The sequence below is a fragment of the Somniosus microcephalus genome, chromosome 21 (genome assembly GCF_052327205.1).
Source record: "Somniosus microcephalus isolate GS21.2 chromosome 21, FLI_Smic_1.0, whole genome shotgun sequence".
Taxonomy (NCBI): Eukaryota; Metazoa; Chordata; class Chondrichthyes; order Squaliformes; family Somniosidae; genus Somniosus; species Somniosus microcephalus.
This window is the reverse complement of record NC_141007.1, coordinates 54489705-54502289: the sequence shown is the minus strand read 5'-3', so window position 1 is coordinate 54502289 and position 12585 is coordinate 54489705. Positions and strand designations below refer to the sequence as shown.

Here is a 12585-nt window from a genome sequence, read left to right as displayed (position 1 = left end):
TCTCAGCGCCGCCACCACCACATTAAAGTGCTACGTGGAGGCCAGATGTGCCCTCACAGGGAGTGGTGCAAAATTGGAGGAGGGGAATTACCCTGGTCCATATCTGTGTACCTGCCTTGCGGGAGGCATACTCTTTGGTTGGAGCATGAGGCGACTTAGAGAATAGAAAAAGGGAAGATAAATTACCTTCCTTACCCCTCCCCAAAGAATGAAGTCACTGTTTTACAGTTTACCTACAGGTTGCCTATAACAACAACCTAATTTACCTGCAATGAAATATAACAATTTTATTTCTAGGCGCCCTGTTTTCACTGCTGATTGGGATGACTTGCTCAGTCAGTATAGCTGACTGACGTGCATGTCCTTTAAACAGATCAGCATAAAGATATGTGAACTTTCTACACTCCATCTGTAGTGGATCAACTTATTTACATCTGCGGCAGACAGATCTATAGATTTTTCACTTCATGTTAACCTGGCCAGTAAAATCTTGCTGGGCAAAAAAAAGTGTACATAGAATGTTTACATGATGTCTGTCTGTTAGACTTGAGATTGTTAAAGATGCATTAACTTGATGTGCAGCTGTAAATCACGAGTTAGTGCATTTTAATGTACTCAGCGTGGATCTGTACCCTGATGAAAATCTCTTTTAATGAACGATTTAGGACTGATTTGTGCTTGAAACCTTTTGTAAATGGTTTGTAAACAAGCGGCCGCTCTCTGTTGAGTACAAGGCTGAACAGGTATAACTGGCTGTCAGATTATTATCAGGTAAATAAGGCTACTTAGTGATTGCATTTAACATGCAGGACAATTTACAGTTACAAACATTAATTAAATTTTTTTTAGAAGTTCACAAACTTAAGACACCTGTCCAGAGTGCGTAAAGAGAAGTGTTTTGACAAATTTTCTGCATTGGCAACACGTGTCATGTGCCCTTCCAGGCTCAGATCCCACCTGGAGGCAAGCTAATAAAACAATGGGGAGCAGAGGTGGGGGATTTTTAAAGGGAACAGAATGTGTCTGGTTACCAAGGAGATGAGTCACGTGATTCCCCCAGGGCTGTGAGTGGATTGAGTCACAGCAGTCTGATATTCAAATACACACTGTGAACTCTTAATCGTCTTATGCAAAAGAGTGGAACTACTATTGTTGACAGATGTTGACATTAATATGGCAGGTCACGTGTAAAATATTCTCTTGCATTTCTTGCCTATGTATATTAAATATATTAATAAAAATAATCAAATGAAAATGAGCTCCCATCAGCTGTACCGTGTCCAGCTCAGTTGTCTTGCCCTCTGCCCCCACTCGCGACTGCTCAGAGACTGTTTATGGGAAAGAGAGAGTCCACAGAGAGAGAAACAGCAGTATTTAAGGGATAACACAGTCTGGAGTGGATTACAAGGCAGTCGTACATCGAGGGGTTGAGACGGGGAAGCTCGTCTGGGTTATGAAACCCACCTCAACCTCAAGATATTTTAATGCTTTGGAACATATTCCAGATTGTGTTCCTCTGTGTGCTCCATAGAAACGTCTTGATTCATTATCTTTTCCAGTTCCACCTTTACTCATGCCAGTAGTCATGGAGGACAGTCAGCTTTTGCTTGTGTGGCAGGTACTTAAACTAAAAGTGATATTGTACCACACAGCTGGGCAAGAAGTGACCATGGGATCTGATTTGTGGGACTATCACAGCATTTGTATTATAAAATGTAGCAATATGTAAAATTGAAATAAAAAAGATGCATTGTCACCAGACCAATGTGAAATCTATGTTACAGCCATAGCTGCTCATAGTAACTGCTGAAGCTTTGGCGAATAGCCTGTGCCCAGCAGCCAATTTGTACACAGCAAGGCCACAAAAAGCAAAGAAATGAATGACCAAATAATCTGGCCATGGCACCAGCAGAATTCCCTGTTCTTCCTTCAATTAGTGTATGGCATCTTTAAGTTTACCTGAGCAAGTCGACAGGGCCTTGGGTCAACATCTCTTCCAAATAAAAACACCTCCAACAGTGCAACACTTCCTCAGTACTGCAGCCTAGAATATATGCTCAAATCTATAGTGGGGCTTGAACCTATATCCTCTGACCCACAGATGTGAGTGCTACCAATCAAGGCCAGAAGCTGAATCAATGCATAAATGGAATGCTAAGATCACGAGTACACCATGGACTAATAAATTATCTACTGCTATACCTTTGATTTTCTCATATAGTCCAGTTTAGTAACTCCTTTCAACTAGTTCTTTTGGTAGGTCAACAGCATTCACTCCTTGAGGGCAAAATGTCAACAAGCTGATACAGGAAAAAAAAACAATCTAAATTATTTCTAAACCTTCTAAAAGGAGTATTGATGTTGAGTATGGTGGCTGTCTTCCAATGCTAATGTTTTCTTTTTTTTTTACACTCCTAATGTGGAAACTGATTCATATTTAACCCCACATTACTTTTATAAGCTACCATCATCCCAAATGTCATTTGTATAGGATAGACATTGTTAAAATCAGTTTCTACAGCAAGATGGTAATCAAGGTATTCGTAATTTCTCAATTTGACCAATTACTTACTTCCTTAAGCTTCACATCATTATTTATTGTAGCTTTCTTATTCATTATTATATGATTTTAAGTTCATTTAGCACAGGTACTGTTGCGATTAGTACCTTAAATATTAAAATGAATGGCACTGAATTCATTGTACACTCAGTGAATCTTCAGAAACCTACATGAACTCTGCATATCTTCAGAGCAAAATGTTTCAGGCCAAATTCAATCTAAACATATTTTACAATGCAAGAAATAATTACACAATTCTGATCTGCTATGTGTAGAACATGGACTTTATAAGTTGGTGGATCATTAGCAAAGACAGCCCATAAACTCTGCTCTAATGGAACCTACAGTTGACTTACCCAAGCATTAGTCAGATCGTCACAGGTGCTTACAGGTAACCAATACGGAAACAAAATCTTACAAGTAACTCCGCGGGTTGTGTACTTAGCATCTTTCGATGACAGAGTGTGCAGCATGAGAGTCACTTCTAGATCAACCCGAGCTAGAGATGATAATCAGTTCATTTGAATTTATAAGATTGTTAGAGGTCAGTGCAACATCCTAGAGTTTCACTTTCAGTGGTATTTTGAGGGTCATATGGAACTTGCCATTTTACCTCCCATCAGAAGTTCACTGGGGATGAAAAGTAATTCTGGCACCTTTACTTTTCAGCAGCCCAAGGAAAAGGAATGAGGGACTTCAGTTATGTGGAGAGACTAGAGTATCTGGGATTGTTCTTCTTAGAGCAGAGACGATTAAGGGGAGATTTAATAGAGGTGTTCAAAATTATGAGGGGATTTGATTGAGTAAAAGAGGGAGAAACTGTTTCCACTGGCAGGAGGGTTGGTGACCAAAGGACATAGATTTAAGGTCATTGTCAAAAGAACCAGAGGAGGTTTTTTTTTTTTACACAGCAAGTTGTTATGATCTGGAATGCACTGCCTGAAAAGGTGCTGGAAGCAGATTCAATAGCAACTTTCAAAAGGGAATTGGATGAATACTTGAAGAGGAAAAAATTGCAGGGCTATGGGGAAAGAGCAGGGGAGCGGCACTGATTGGACAGCTCTTTCAAAGAGCCGGCACGGGCACGATGGGTCGAAAGGCCTCTTTCTGTGCTGTATGATTTTATGATCATATACAGGTGACCAAAAGCTTGGTCCAACATGGATGCTGCAGCTTTACATCCATTCACTTCTTGGTAAAGTGCTGCCTTTTGGCTATGTTGAAGTTAAGTTTAAGGATTATTGTCCACCTAATTTTTGGTACATGTGATTAGTCACATTTTGCTAATTGAAGTCTCAGTTGATGTACATCTGATTTATACATACTTTGTTTACAAAACACCACGGAGACAAAAGGCTTGATTGACTGTACAAAAGTTTACCAGAGTAAACCTACAGTTTTATACCACCATGAAAATAGTTTCCCCCAGTTATTTTTAATTGTTCCTGACACCATTTTTTTTTAACCACAATGGCACTGATTTACACACTATTTTCTTCAGATTTTTCAATTCTTCACAAAATACAGTCCGAGGATAGTACAGCAATGTGAGCTATTTTCACAAAAACGGCAATGCTCGAGGTTGAAAAGCCCTGTATACAAAGATCATGAAATAGAGCCAGTACATTAAAACACTTACTTGGAAAAAGGGTCAAGTCACATCCAAACAAGTCACTACTCCCTGGCTCCTACAGTATCAGTGAAAGGCTTAGGTCATGATAACTGAACACATATTTGGTGTCAAACAGAAAATTTGTCAAATAGGATTTGACTGTCCTGTCTCTTCAATTACAAACTAGAGTTCCATGGGGAGACATGACATTCTTTATGACTTGAGGGGTTTTATACGTGTTCAGCAGCAGAAGGGAGTATGTTGTGACGCATATATCACCCTTCCCCCACTTGGTCCTAAATGAGCTGCATGAAGCTTCCCTTCCTACCCTCTCTGGGTTTGTCACTTTGCTTTCCAATTACTTTGATGCCAGCAGATGTGAGAAATCAGGGAAGTGTTGACTTCATCTATCCCAACAGAGTAATTATCTTTCAGATAACACCTCCCATCGTTCCTACCTACAAATGCAAACCCTGCTGCTTCCGAGATACAGGAACACTGATCTAAATTGAAGTGCTGATGACAAGGAGTACATGAAGCAAATTGAAATCAGCTTGATCTGAAAATCATCTCACTTCTCTTCCTTTGCCAGTATCAACACTTGTTTCCCCCCTTTTTAGGTCCCCATTCTCCCTCCACACCCACCCCCCCTCATTCTAACTTGTTTAGCTGGGATAGCACCTTTCTCGATGTCCACTGTTATTACACACTCATGATTATTTTACAGGAGACACACTTTTGCAGGGTAGCACTGGTCAGGTGAGATGCACCACTTTGCTGTTGCACATCATTCAAGTTAGTGGTCTGGCTAATAATCAGCAAAAACTACCAAGTCAGGGCAATCGGTCAGAACGTCAAGCAAGCCTGGAATTTGAACTTCTGACCCTCTGGTCTTAAGCCCAGTGCTCACCATTGCAGCTACAGACTGCTACAAACTCTTAAATGTATTTAGCATTAGTTGGCGTTGCTTGATGTTGTGCTGTTGCATAAACTAAATTTGCAATAAGGAAAAGAACAGAAGAAAGCATAGAATGAGAAAAGTCCAGTTTTGCTTTTGCCAAACCTTTCCTTCCACAGATCACACGCAATGTGCCTGATCGGGAGTGACTCCACCCCACCCATTTAATTTCCTCAAGGAAATTGCTCCCAGGTCCCCAAAGATAATCAAGCAGAACTCCAGAATAATGATCCATTCCTGTCCCCCCAAAGTTCAACCTTGATCTGCACAACACAACCATGCACATGCATTATTTCATCATTTCAGTCTTTTGCGATGACTATTTTCTCCAATTCTGTTGCTAACTGAATATTTGGCAACTCTATTTTGAGTAAGTTCACTGATACAGTATCAGTCTGTTGATTTTATTTCTGTCATTAGTGTAGTCCACTCTTCCCAGTTGTATTTGCTTTGTAGTGGTTCTGAAGGTTAATGATATTTGAGCACTTCATAGATTCATCGAGCGCAGAAGGAGGCCATTCCACCCATCGTGCCTGTGCTAGCTCTTTAAAAGAGCCACCTTATCAGTCCCGCTCCCCTGCTCTTTTCCCCATACCCCTGAATTTTTGTCCTTCAAATATTTATCCAATTCCTTTTGAAAGTTACTACTGAATCTCCTTCCAATACCCTTTCAGGCAGTACCTTCCATAGCAACTCACTACGTAAAAAAAATTCTCCTCACCACCCCTCTGGTCCTTTTGCCAATTACCTTGTGGCAGGCTTTATATCTCAGTGTTCAATACCCTTCAATTTAAAAACTATTTTTACTACATCATATGCTTATCGAAAGCGATTGCGTTCTTGGGTGCGTTGCTGTTATAAAATGTTGGAATGTAGAAATGGTTTGAATCTTTCCAGTGGAAGATTTGGAATTTATCATGGTGCTGTGAGTGATATATTCACTATGTTGTAGGCAGATGTTGCCGTGTGGTTGGAGTAAAGACCTCGGCGCTGGCTGCGGCCAGTCGCGGTCCAATATCAAAAAGGAGTCTGAAATAGGGATTATGCCCCCGATTTGCATAGTCAATGGGCATAACACCTGTTTCAGGTGGGCGCTCTGTAAGACTACATTCGGGAAGAGCATGCAGCGCATACCTGGCACAGAATGCGCGCGCGCACAACATGCCGTATTGGAGCCTTCAGAGCCCATTTTTTGCCTGAAAAACAGACACAGTGCAATCCAATTTCCAGAGTAATGACTTTGTCATTGTGTCAATATGGAGATAATAGACACGTCTGTGCAAGATAATGTCATGACCACCTGAAGAACACTTCACTGTCACCGCAGCAGTAACTCCAGCAAGACCAGTGACAGCCAAGAACCGTCCAGTGAAGTGTGGGTCTTCCTGGCTGCTGGTCTAAATAAATACAGCAGGTTTATGTTGATGTGGCGGCTGCTTGCGTCTGAAACATGCTGCAGGAGTCGGCGGCCAAAGAACAATATAAAAGTGCCTGGCATTTATAAAATTGCCTGCTTCTTTTTGGAGAATATAAATACATGAATCAAAATCTGACCAGTTCAAGTTAAGTCAAAGACTGAAGGATAATAAGGAAGACAATAAAGTCTTAAAGCATTTACTTAAAAAAAAAGTTAAAACAGGCAACCGAGCACTATAACCTCTCAGTAGGTGGTAAATTCTATCACTTGTTATATATCACTGGTTATGTTCATTTGAAAACTGACCTGAAACTAACATCTAGACTGCTCTAATTCAGATACTGCAAGAGTGAATCTTTTGTCCTCACTGGGAGATTTTTTGTTGTTGGGAAAAAAACCTTTTGCTTTGAAGGAAGTTTTATTTCTGCTGAGGGCAAAAGGGTTCAAGCTCTCCACATAAACTAGGGCTCAGAAACACCAGACTGAATGCAATCAATTACATTTTAATTATTAGGTTTTCACCAAGTCTATACCACTAGAATTCACAAAAGCAGACTTCCCATTCTTATCTCCCCTCGCCAGGGCCAAAGTTCAAAGGCTACTCTATCATACAACTTTCTGGAGCAGGTCTCCGAGGAGTTCACTCCATTAGCAGGTTGGGCAGAATATTCCAGGTCAGGCTTCTTTGTGCCTCCAATACAAATTACTACTGAAATACAACAAAAAGGAGACTATTGTAGCTAGCTGCTTGCTCATCCTGACAGGCTTTCCTTTGGGAAGACTGCAAAGTGCTACACAGAAACACGCTACTCACTCAGTTGGTTAAGGATAGCCATGCCATCCAGATAAGGTTTTCAATTAGTCATATAAAGCACTTCTACATTAATACTCAGCATGACTACACCAGAGTTCACTCCAAGTAACAGGGTTGATAAAAGTTCACAGGTACTCCCCTTTACATATTGTCTCACAATTCAAATTACAGGCCACACAGCTAGTATCATCTTAAAGAGCATCAATGCATATGAGCAGGTGCCGAAAAGCGCTGTGCTGCTAGTCTATCTCACATGGCGAACCTGAAACACTAACGGACGGGCAAGAGTTCACACATCCCTCACCTCAGAGAAATACTAGCGTAAGGCCACCTCTGAAGAGGTTTCACCTACACAGCACGCAAGTTAATGCTATGGTTATTAGAACAATGATTTTAATTCTGGAGTTGAACCAAACCGAATTCATTCCCGAATGTTGGAGTCAAAATAAAATGCACAACAGGTTTTACTTTAAACTATAAGGCCTAGAAAGTTCTGTGACTGCCTCCTGGGGACAGATCTGGGGTAGGGCAGAATTTTCACGCACTCCGTCGACCCTGACCCTTGCCCCAAATCCTGGGATCAGGGGCATTAGCATATTTTGGGATGGCATCCGCACCATTTTCAATGCTAAGTGGAAGTGGGTGTTTCTGTCGGCTACAAGATCTATTTAATTGATCGCTCTACGACCCACTGCTGTAGGAAAACCATCCACTGAAACTTAAAATGTGCCCCCGTGTCTGCCGGGATCAGGTCCTGGCACACGTGGGGGCAAGAAAGGCAGATTGTGCCATCCTGTCACTCGCCTCTTTCTCCGATACCCACACAGAAGGGGCCAGGCACATAAATTGCCTGGCCCCCACTTCAACGGAACCCTGAACAAGCAAAAGGTGCGTGCACCAGACGTAAGTGCGTCCCACCACTTATTAATCAAATGTTTGCCCAGTTCACACAATTTTCATGCTTTCGCATAAAAGGAATTTCGAGGCAAACATTTGCCTAGAAGTGGGTTTTGTGCTTTAAGGCTGTGTTGATTGAAGATCCAGCTCACTGACATCCTTAAGAGCCATTAGAGAATGCTAAAACTTTCACCTCCCATGCCTGATCTGGACTCAACTGCAGATCCAAGAGGTAAAAGTTCAATTTCTGACATGTTTGGGGGTTATTTTCTGGTTTTGCGATACCCAACCTGGCTTGTTCGCTTGCTCTTGGAGGGAAGGGGATGAACTTAAGGAAGTTTATTTTAAAACTTTATCCCATTCTACGTCAGCTAAAACTTTTTTTTAGAATTCTAACTCATTGCGATACAGTTTTCCAAAGCGCACCAGACCCAGATCACAACTGGAGCAAATCCCAATTTCTGTCATTCAGAACCATATTTTTTCAATTCAGTCTGGAAAAAAAATGTGATATTGAAATCTTTTTGCCCGTTTTGTAGCTATTTGTTTTCCCCTACATTTAGCCTGATCATCCCCAAGTTAACTCTGTTGCCTGGGAGATCGAGACATTCCAGCAATCGGATAATCATGGTTTGAATTGCCAGTAGGTGTGCCAGCATCGCAAAAAGGGATCCCTCCCCAACCAGTTTGATTTCCTATCCCTCCTTACTGTGGCTGCAAAATGCACCCTAAGTAGAAACTCAAGCCAGCTGAAACTGGGGAGAATAAATTTCCACGGCTCAAGTCCAGAAGTGGAGCCTCGCCAATGGTGATCACAGGTCAGAAAGATAGCGTTACAAAATTGCAGCCCTATCTCTGATACTGCGCTCAATCTTACCAAGGCTCTACAACGGAAGAGCCGCCCCAAGAAATGAGGTTGCCTAGCTAAGAGTTGGATGTCATACAACACTAAAATTATCTGCAACTTTTTGGTCCTAATCTTTTAATAAGGTGGCTATGACCAAGTGCAATGAACACCAATGAGACCGTCAAAGACTACCTTTGTACTTGGTAAACAGACGTTTTAGAATTTCCTGATTCAAAATATTGTGAAAATAATTTCAAAGTGATCCCAAGAGTTGTAAACCACTATCTGTTGGAAGCTCTTTCAGAATCTCAAACAAGATTGCATTTATTGACAATAAAAAAAAAGTAATTAGTCACTGAGATTCTGTGGTCTTATGCTTACTGAGGTTTGTTTTCCCTAAACTATTACTTTTGACAAAGTCTCCTACTGGGAAACTAAACCATTTGTTCAGCTTTAATGTGATTGGCCGTTTTGTACAAATTGAACTACCTTCATTGAATCAGTAAGTTTGATACATTGCATACACCAATCACATTACTGACTAGCTTTAAGGAATTATGCAAATAAGCCCGCTGGGTGGTGGGGGGGAAGAGAGGCAATTTGTACCAGAAAAGGTCCAATTACAGAGGGTCTTCCAGTGTGGGAATGCCATCCCTGCGCAGATAATGAATGATAATGAGTCCTTGTGATAATGAGCACTACCACAGCGTAACCAATGGCTTTATCTTCTGCAGTGCTGGGGGCTTTATGCAAGATTGGTCACTGTTTCCAAGTTGCATTATCTAGCAGTGTGATGAGTGTGCCAATAGCACACTGGACACGTCTTTCACTCCCGAAAGAGTGAAAGACTTTTTTTTAAAAGTTTGTAGTAGCTTAGCTTCGCTTCTAAATATTTGTTCGCAAATAAAGCTCCATATTTTAGATTGCGTATGTTCAAAGCTTCCATCGTAATGAGAGGTGCAAAAGTGCAAAAATTAATTCGCTATTACGATGAGATTAATTACAATACGTTCTGACAAAATTACTGCAGGTAATATTCTATTTATCAGTAGTTCTCAGTAAACTGGAATAAAAGTCATGTATTTTGGGGATGACCTGATCAATGGACTTCCAGCTTCAGGGGCTGCAAATACAAATACCAGCCGCCACCAAGGACAGTTTAAACTCGCTCTCCTTCAGTGGGTTAAGTTTTATCCTGGTCTCTCTCAGATCAGTTACTGGAAAGCTGTGCGGCAAAATTGATGTTATTTCTTTAGTCAGGAGGTATCCTTGCTGCTGAACAAGATAAATGAGGTTTCAGCACTTGGTCGGAGCTGAAAATCTGTAAAACTCAACTCAACAACAACTACTTGCATTTATACAGCACCTTTAACGTAGTAAAACGTCCCAAGGCGCTTCACAGGAGCGTTAGCAAGCAAAGTTTGACACCGAGCCACAGGAGGAGACATTAGGACAAGGTGACAAACAGCTGGTCAAAGAGGTAGGTTTTAAGGAGCATCTTAAAGGAGGAAAGAGAGGTAGAGAGACGGAGAGGTTTGGGGAGGGAATTCCAGAGCTTAGGATCTAGGCAACTAACTCAGAGAACTTCAGGAAAAAATTGCTGGAATTAACAGCTCTTAACAGCAGTGTATAAGGAGCAACTCTAGCTCTCATCCTAGGTGTGCCCGAGATAAGAACCAAGGTCTGTAGCATTTACACAACTGTTGACCTTCGCCCTTCTGCAGTTTGTTCAACCAGACCTGCAGGAAGGCTCAGTGCACTGACATCCCTGTTGCCTGGCAGCATAGATCAAAAGTAAACTTTATTGCTATTCCTGGTATTGGTTTACATTCTCTGACATCAGTAAAATCCATGACAATAGAAGAGAGTTTCTGTACTGGTATAACCGAGTCGGGCTTGTGGTACATTACAGATTCCGCTGCAGACTTTAGCCAAATCAATTTTACTCTTGAACTAATCTGGCAATGTAAAAGTTCATAATCTTGAATTCGACCTAACAAGCTATAACATGGGCGGAGGTGCAATCATCAGAGGATTGCCACATCGCTGTATTAACTCTGAATCACCAATACAAGTACCATCACTTTCTAAGATTGGAATGCTTACAAATTTCGTGGTCAAGCCAATTAAAATAATTAGCAATGAAAATGGCCTTACAATCTGTTTCTTTGTACTGAGAAGGAAAAGGATGGCTTTAATCTGCAGTTGAATTAAATGAAAAAACGGCGTGCAGTCCTGAATCAGTGCAATCAGGAGTTAACGTGAGGATTACTTATATAATAATAACCTAATAAACAACACCCTTGACTCTTTTGCGGCGGCATGACTTCTCATTTGGATTGTGGCAAGCCCTACAACACGATACATTTATATAGCCAAAAAAGGAGAGCATGAACCAGTGGAAGTCATGCTCAAACTGTATGGTGTGCTCGTCAGACCACACCTAGAGTACTGTGTCAGTACTGCTCACTCGGGGACAAGGGAGACATTGAAGCCAAGGAGGCAGTTCAGAAAAAGAGCCACATGGCTGATCCCTAGCATCGGGAAATGGATGTGTGAGGAAAGAATGGGAAAACGTTAAGCCTGGGAAGGAGTGGATAGAGAGGTGATCTTACAGAAGTATATACGATAGTAAATGGTACGGAAAAGATTGACGCAGAAAATGACTTCAAACTGTGAGAGGAGGACTAAGGGACACAGGTTCAAACTAGTAAAAGACACATTTGAGACTGTTATTGGGAAGATCTTTATCAAACAAAATTGTGATCAACGCAGGAAACAGACTTCAGGATGACAAAAACCCGGGAATCGATTAAGAAACAATTCGATGCTATGATGGAGGAACTGTAGGGATTCCTGGGTGGGTAAGCTAAGATGCGATTTGGAAATAAATACCTATAACCTTTTGCGATTTGAATAGAGGATCTAATGGAAACAAACTAATGTCCTGAAAACCTTGCTGACATCATAAAATAGAAAGAAAACACAAATTATATAAAATGTCTAAATCCTTATGTTAATTAGATCCTTATTTCAGCTTGCTTTGTAAACCAGTAGCAGTTCAGAAAACACCAGCACACCAGTCCAACGCAGCTCAACTCTGCTCAGAAGCAGTACGAATTCCACCTGACGTGTCCCAAAGCAATTCCAATTTGCCTCTGTCGTCAATTACAGTTACATTGCATCTGCATTTCTGGCAAACTGGCAACAGAAATGAGATAAGGGAGTTGTGGCCCCCCCAAAAAAAAAAATCGGTTTGTGGTGCACATCTCCAACATTAGTGCTGACTCTAATGGCAACATAAATCCGAAGCAGCTTGCTGCTGGTTGCCACCATGTGCTTTAGCCGTTAGTGAGCTAAACAGCCCGCGAGTATTTTGCCAAAATGCTTCAGGTATATTCATTATGTTGGATTGTAAGGAGTTCTAACTGACCGCTGTCCTAAACAGAAATCAGTATTTGAATGGATTTAGTCCGAATT

At 41.2% G+C, this 12585-nt stretch overlaps 1 protein-coding gene across 1 annotated transcript in view; it reads right to left on the bottom strand.

Moving 5' to 3' along the window:
* bahcc1b (BAH domain and coiled-coil containing 1b) overlaps positions 1-12585 on the bottom strand; it is a 236035-nt gene that overhangs the window by 71127 nt on the left and 152323 nt on the right. The window lies entirely within an intron of this gene.